Source organism: Microtus ochrogaster, chromosome 8 (genome assembly GCF_000317375.1).
Source record: "Microtus ochrogaster isolate Prairie Vole_2 chromosome 8, MicOch1.0, whole genome shotgun sequence".
Lineage (NCBI taxonomy): Eukaryota > Metazoa > Chordata > Mammalia > Rodentia > Cricetidae > Microtus > Microtus ochrogaster.
In genome coordinates, this window is record NC_022015.1 from 38451422 (window position 1) to 38459699 (window position 8278).

Genomic DNA, 8278 nt, shown 5'->3' on the forward strand with positions numbered 1-8278 from the left:
AGGAGTTGGGAGTCACCTGATGTTGGTGCTGGAAACTGAACTTAGGTTCTTCAGGAGGGCAGTGCGTTTTCTTAACTACGGACCATATCTTCAGCATATGTATGTATGTATGTATGTATGTATGTATGAATGTATGTGTGTATGTATGTATGTATGTGTATGTGTGTATGAATGCATGCATGCATGTATGTATTTTTTTATTTCCACCTGTTTATTGGGGACAATGGGGGCAGGGCCTCTTCCATCTGTGGAAGTATTCACACATTCTTCAGCCATTCCAGGCCTGGGCCCCGGAGGTCCCGGGAGTAGCTGGCTCATCAGGCACGTTGCCATTATCTCTCACAGGCACAGAGTAATTGTAGGGTGTGGCTGGTTTGATCACGGGGGCACACTTGGTGTCAAGGCATAATTATAGTGAGGTTCCCAGGGGCGGTGGACACCATAAGCACTGGTTCCTTTGCCCAGGCATTTCTGAGAAAGCAGGAGAATGTCCCATCTATCTTGGTCTCTCAGATCCTATGTTTTTAAACAACAGGGTCTCAACATGTAGCCCTGGCTGGCCTGGAACTCACAGAGATCTGCCTGTCTGCCCCCGAATGCTGCGATGAAAAGGGTGTGTGTCACACCCAGACACTTGTATGCATCCTCTCAATAAGTCAGCTTTTTCACACCCGGTCACACTCTTTCCCCTAGCATGTACTTGGTCTAATATTAAAATATCCATTGTAGATCTTTGGACAAATGCTAATATGGTTTGTTCTTTTTCCATTTCATCTTTAACCAATTTGGTTTTCATATTTAAAGTTCATTTCTTACATAGTATACAGATAGGGCATTTACAAATATTTATGGATTTCTGTTTTGTGTGTATGGATGTTTTGTCAGCACATATGGCTAAGAATTGTTTGTGTGCAGTGCCTTCAGAGGCCAGAAAAAGCCACTGGATCTTACAAATATTTACAGAGATTTATGAGCTGCCGTGTGGGTGCTGCGAATCAATCCCAGGTCCTCTGCAAGAACAACCAATGCTCTTAACCGCTAAGTCATCTCCCTCGGTCACTTTAAAGAATACACTTTAGACTGAGGGTATATCTGTTGCTCTGGTCCTCTGCCTTTCCCAAGCAACCAACGAGCTGAAAACAACCACTCCACTTGCCAATATAGCTTCCGAATGTCAAGTACGGTGTCTTACTGGATCTTCAATTCTGCAAGGAATCTAATTGCTATATTACAAGGGGATAGACGCTTATACTCAAGGGGGTGCCTCAAATAGGAGTCAACTGAAATGGAGGCTTTCATTTTCAGTGTCGTTGACTCTAAAGACCAGTATTCCATGCGGCAGCCTTGCTCTGCAGAAAGCCTACGGGCACACATCAACCGAGGAAGAGGATTTCCACTTACAGCTTAGCCCTGAACAGGTCAATGACATGCTTCGAGCTGGTGTCTTCTCACAAGGTTCTTGATTCCAACACTGGAGTTCCAAATTCAGTGTTAAGGTTTGAGAGCAACCAGCTGGCTGCCAATTCCCCAGTGGAGGATGTTAATTATTTTTTTGAGTCGAACCTCTCCACTGACGCAAATCAGTCTGAATTAAAAAGATGCCCATGTTTAATAGATGATAATACTCCCGGGTGGCCCCAGGAAAACGTGGAGAGGGGAAGAGAGAGAAGGGGAGACCATGGGAAACCTGGAGATCATGTGTTCATTCTCTGGGGGGCAGTTTAAATAGCCTGTGGGAGGGGTCACCCTTTGGCGGGCTTACTCAGAGGCGGAGTTTGGACTGAGGCAACTCTCAGGGGAGGGAGCTTATACCAGAGGCTGGCATGAAGCCCCCAGCTAACTATTCCAGACTTTTTGTGTAAAGGGGTGCCAGGGAGCCGAGGTGATGCTTCCGACCAAACAAAGGACCAACAAGGTGTAGCTTCCTGCATGCAAACCAACAGACTGATGACTGGCATTTTTGATGGCCATGGTGGCCATGCATGTGCCCAAGCGGTGAGCGAGGGGCTCTTCTACCACACGGCAGTGTCCCTGATGTCCCACCAAACCTCGGAGCAGACGGAGGATGCAATGGAAAACAGGAAGCTTTGCTGCCCATCCTTCAGTGGCTCAAGCATCCTGGGGATAGTATTTATAAGGATGCCACCTCCGTACACCTGGAGCACCTCTGAGACTATTGGCAGGAACTTCTTGACTTGCATATGGAAATGGGGTTGAGCACTGAAGAAGCATTGATGTACTCCTTCCAGAGACTGGATTCGGACATCTCACTAGAAGCTCAGGCTCCCCTGGAAGACTTATCCTCCAGGTTGCTTTTTCTGGTGCAACAGCTTGCATGGCCCCAGCATGTAGCAAATGCTGGTGACTGCCGGGCTGTCCTTGGTGTCCAGAAGACAATCGTGTGTGGTCCTGTTTACCTCTTACCTGTGACCACAATGCTTGGAATGAGGCTGAGCTATCCCTGCTTAAGAGAGAACACCCTGAGTCTGAGAACATAATATCATCATAGATGATAGGCTGCCGGGTGTCCTCACACCCTGCAGGGCCTTTGGGGATGTCCGGCTCAAGTGGAGTAAAGAGTTGCTGTGTAGTGTCCTAGGGAGGCCTTCAGCATCTACCAGTTCACACCACCCCACTACTACACCCCACCCTGTCTGACTGCCAAGCCTGAGGGTACATACCACAGGCTGAGGCCCCAGGGTGAGTTCCTTGTGCTGGCCTCAGGTGGTCTGTGGGACAAGCCGGGCAATGAGGATGTGGTAAGACTGGTGGTGGGCACCTGTCCAAGGGTGGTCGCCATAGCCGCACCTGGACCAAAGATGGGCCAACCTGGAGCTCATACAGAATCTGCTGCTGCAGAGGAAAGCCAGCGAGCTCCATACAGCTGACCAAAAATGCAGCCGCGCATCTGATCAGACACGCCATCGGGAGCAACAAGTACAGGAAGATGGAGCCAGAGCGACTGGCCGCCATGCTGACGTTACCAGAAGGTGTAACCAGGAGGTATCGGGATGATATCACTGTCATGGTGGTGGTTTTTAACTCAGAGTTGACTGCTACATACTATAAGAAGGATCTCACCCTGTTGCCAAGGCTAACACAAATACTCTTTAAAACATTTTCACTTAGTCCTGAGTAGCAATTCAAACCTTATTAAAGAACAGGCAGACACATTTTGCTGAGTAATTGACTAACAAGGTAAGGAAACCCAGCCTCAGTGAAAAAGCATTGACTGAGATTTTGTCCCTATGTGCACTTGTCAATTCTATGCAGCAGACAGAGAATAAAGACTAAAACTGGTTTAGAAAAAAAAATACACTTTATCCAGCTAAGCAGTGGTGGCGCATGCCTTTAATCTCAGCACTCAGGAGGGCAGAGGCAGGTGGATCTCTGTGAGTTCGAGGCCAGCCTGGTCTACAGAGTGAGTTCAAGGACAGCCTGGGCTGTCACACAGAGAAACCCTGTCTTGAAAAAGCAAAACCAAACCAAACCAACAACAAAAGCCCTCTAAGGCCAGTTTGGTTTACATATTGAGTTCCAGGTCAGCCAAAAATACATAGTGAGGTTAGGTCTCAAACAACAAAAACAACAACAACAAAAAACTAAAACAAAAATTAAAATAAAACACCCCCCAAAATTAGAGTCATATCCACCACTACCACCCACCCCACCCTCCGTTGGTGAAATGAACTTTAGGGCTTCACCCATGGTAGGTAAGTCCTGACCACTGAGCTGTACTCTCAGCCTGAGGCCTGAGTCGCTCTCTCTCTCTCTCTCTCTCTCTCTCTCTCTCTCTCTCTCTCTAATGTGGCAGGTGGTTTGTTTGTATGCAGGTCTATGTGCCTCATGTGTGCCTGATGCCTGAGGAGACCAGAAGAGGCTATCAGATCCTGTATCTGGAGCTATAGAAGCCTATGAGCCACCATGTGGGTGCTGGGAATCAAACTCAAGTCCTCTAGAAGAGCAACCAGTGCTCTTATCGCTGAGTCATCTCTCCAGCCTTGTTTGTTTTCGTTTTAAGACTTAATATTAGCTGTGTGGTGGTGGCACATACCTTTAATCCCAGGACTTGGGAGGCAGAGACAGGTGGATCTCTGTGAGTTCGAGGCCAGCCTGAGAGTTCTAGGACAAGCTCCAAAGCTACAGAGAAACCTTGTCTAGAGAAAAAAAAAGCAAAACAAAACAAAGCAAAAAGATTTAATATTCATACAAGTATATAATGTGCTTGGATCAAATCCACCTCCGTCCCTTCCTCTCTAGTTCCTTTTTTATTAACCAACCACTACTTTTCTCTGCTAAATTCATGTGTATGTGTTTCTCTTTTCAAATACCCACTGAGCCGGGCGATGGTGGTGCACGCCTTTAATCCCAGCACTCGGGAGGCAGAGGCAGGCGGATCTCTGTGAGTTTGAGACCAGTCTGGTCTACAGAGCTAGTTCCAGGACAGGCTCCAAAGCCACAGAGAAACCCTGTCTTGAAAAAACAAAAACAAACAAACAAAAAAAAAATTAAAAAACCCCACTGAGTGTATTTAGTCTCACCTGTATGTGCAATGGTTATAGGACCATCTGCCTGAGCACAGGGAGACTATCTGGGCCTGAACCACTGAAGAAAACTGACCTTCCCACTCCAGCAGACACCTCTTGGGGGTGGAGTTTAGGAGACCCTGTCGGGGTCCAGCCCCAACATAAAACATTTCCCATAGCAGCACAGAGGCATGGGAATAATGAAGACACAGTTCACAGGATAGTATCGGAAGGAGTTTCAGTGATCATTCAAATCCTGAAAATGTTATTTTCCAAACATCTTTTATATCAAATGTAAACTGAGAAGTAAGTTAATAAAACTTCATTAGCATTCTGTTTTCTAGGTGGGGGAGGATGACTTAGGTCACGTCTTGTCTATGCCTATTTTGTCACAGAGACTGAAAACACCTCTTCCCCAGGTGACCTCCTAATGAACGACATTAGCATATTCTGGTATAGGGGATCATGACACACACGAGTGGGCAAGCACAAAAGTCAATCTAAAAAAAAAGAAATCAAAGGAGCATGGCAATGCTTCCTCCAATATCCATAGACTGTCTAAGAAAACCCCCAAGAGTTGGCATGAAAATCACTCTCTTAGGTGTTGGTCTGCTTTATCCAAGAGATAAAAACATCGGCCATTTCTGTGCCATTGATTGCTTCCTGAGGTTAAGGTCAGTCCTTATTGCTGAAGACACTGTGTGCTTCTGACGCAGGGCCCAGAGAATCCAAGCTGAACCTGCCTTGAAAGCCTTCTCTCTGAGCTTTCATGGCATCAGAAGGCACCACGCAAACTTCCAATGGAGAGAAGCAGTCAACGTCATACCCAGCCATCATGGCACGATATGAACCAATGGCCATCATGGCATGATAACCCCAAGAGTGCAATAGTGGCACACACGCCTTCTTAGTAACCAACAGCTCTCTAAGCAGACTTCAGGCCCTTACCACAAGAGGGAAACCACGCCTGGAACTGGAAACCTAGCCAGCGGGCCAGGGCTGGTGAAGTCACGGATCTTAGTGGAGAACCCACCACTACCACTTGACTAAAGCAGCACAGTCCCCAACCACATTCTAAATATGTGTCCTTATTCCACAGATAAGGGTCATCCCTGTCTTTGAAACAGACGGAGTCCATTACAGAAAACCACAGCCAATCAAAATGTAGACTAATGCATCTAAAACACAGCTCCTGCACCTGAGGCTCAAGGGTCACTGTGGAAGAGGGGCGGGAAGACTGTAAGAGCCAGATCAGAAAGTCTGCCGTGAGATTGCCTGGTCTAATAGCGAATTCCAGGACAGTCAGGGCTACACAGAGAGATCCTGTCGATGATAGATAGATAGATGATAGATAGATAGATAGATAGATAGATAGATAGATGATAGATAGGTAGATAGATGATAGATAGATAGAGATGATAGATAGATAGATAGCTAGATAGATAGATGATAGATAGATGATAGATAGATAGATAGATAGATAGACAGACAGATAGATAGATGGATGGATGGATGGATAGATGATAGATAGATAGATAGATAGATAGATAGATAGATAGATAAATAGATAGAAAATAAGGAAATGTCAGAGAGACTACACCCTGAGGCACAAAGCCTCACCAACAGGTCTGTCTACATAAGTCCTAAACAAGGATGACACCAACAGACACGCTAAAGTGGAAGAGGGCAAGCCCAGGGGCCTTAAACACAGAGACTTTCAGGCGACTGAAGAGGCTGAGAATGGGAGAAATAGTCCTCCTGGGGAAGAGGACTGATTATCCAACACCAAATGGGCAGCCAGTAGCATACACACCAGTAACATTATACAGACGGAACAGGTGTGTTATACATTTAGGGCCATGAATTTGACAGAGAGCAAGGGTGGGGTTGAAAGAAATGGAAGGGGGGGTATGATCTAATCATACTATAATCTCAAAAAATAAAATCATAATTTAAAAAAAGAAAAAGAAGAAAACCAAGAGAAAAGTTTTAGTAACCTTGGGACAGATGAGGGGACACACCTCTCCCTGGGCCCAGGGCAGGAGCAAGCATGCTAAAACCTCGTTAAAACTGTTACAACCACCATGACTGCTAATGATAAGCTGTTTCTGTTTATCCTTTAAGCATCCCTTCTCTGGCTCCTTTTTCTGTGAGTAAGCAGAGACACTGGGGTTGGGGCAATCCGGCTCTTTAATTGGCAGCTACTGGTCTCTGTCTTGCTGTCTGAGCATCCTTGAGCGAAAAGACTGTCTACTAATCAGCCAGCCTACCACGATGCCTGGACCAGCCATCCTAAACACTCCGTGAACACTTGGAGACACCTGCGCAAAAGATAACCGCTGACTTCCCCGGTGGCTGAGGCACACGCTGCTCCGGGGCTGCTGGAAACTGTTCCAGACACTGATGATTAAAGCCTGGATGAGCCGTTCCCACTGCGGCTGAAGGGGCGTGTGTCCCCAGGTGGAAGCGCTACTAGACTGATGGCAAGGCTGTGATTGGCCTAAAGCGTGAGCGGAAAGACTCGGATGGTCACCAGAGGCCAAACTGTGATTGGCCAGCCAAATGGCTGGGTGTGGTCTGAAGGTCCCCAGGCTGTAGAAGCGGGCTCTTTAGATTCACCTGTGAGTCACTGGGAGCCATTCTGCTCTGTTGCTTTACCTGACATTGCAGCATCGGGTCCAGAAGACATTTCTTGGGGCTGAAGAAATGGCTCAGTCGGTAAAAACAGGTGACTAGAGTTTGAGTCCCCAAAAACCCACGATAAGAAGTCAGGCGTGACAGTACAGGCCTATAACTTCATGCCTGGGGAAGTGGATCTCAGGGCTTTCTAGTTGGCCAGTCCGGTCAAACTGCCAAGTTCCTGGTTATTGAGAGACCCTATCTCAAAGAAATTATATATTTCTCACATAGGACATAGGACAGACCACGTCCGTTTGTGTCACACACAACAAACTGGGAGGTATGCAGTGTTTAAAAAGCTTCTTGACGCTGGGCGGTGGTGGCACACACTTTTAATCCCAGAGCTAGGGAGGCAGAGGCAGGCAGGTCTCTGAGCTTGAGGCTAGCCTGGTCTACAGAGCAAATTCCAGGGCTACAGAAAGAAACCCTCTCTCAAAAAACAGACAGCTGGGTGGTGGTGGCGCACACTTTTAATCCCAGCACTCACGAGGCAGAGATAGGAAGATCTCTGTGAATTCAAGAACAGCTTGGTCTACATGGTAAGATCCAGGACAGGCTCCAGAGCTAAGGAGAAACCCTGTTTCAAAAAACAAAAACACAAACAACCAAATAAGCAAACAAAAAGAAGGAAGGAAGGAAGGAGGGAGGGAGGGAGGGAAGATGGAAGGAAGGAAGGAAGGAAGGAAGGAAGGAAGGAAGGAAGGAAGGAAGGAAGGAAGCTTCTTGTTCCCCAAGGCTCCTGGCCCAGTGGAGTAAAGAAAGCCTTTAAACCAGGCAGGGGTGGGGCCCCGTCTTTGTCAGCTTAGCTGACTGCGGAGGATGAATTGTGTATAAACAGAGAGTGGGGAGAAGAAAAAAAGCATCTGAGGGGTTTGCATTAGAAATATTCAAGATTGAGGCTTTATCGGCTCTGTGATGAAATAATTTTAAAATGCAGCCCTGACCTGTCACTCATGCTCGGTTAAGCAGCCCTAATGAAACCCACTGGGTCACCAGAGGCAAACAAAACATACCCAACATAAAAACAGAGAGGGGACCTAATAGGTTTTCTTTGTTGTTTTGTGTTTTGAGAC

At 46.8% G+C, this 8278-nt stretch overlaps 1 pseudogene; it reads left to right on the plus strand.

Moving 5' to 3' along the window:
• The first annotated feature begins 1171 nt into the window (after positions 1-1171).
• LOC102000516 lies at positions 1172-3139 on the plus strand (annotated as a pseudogene).
• The last annotated feature ends 5139 nt before the right edge of the window (positions 3140-8278 follow it).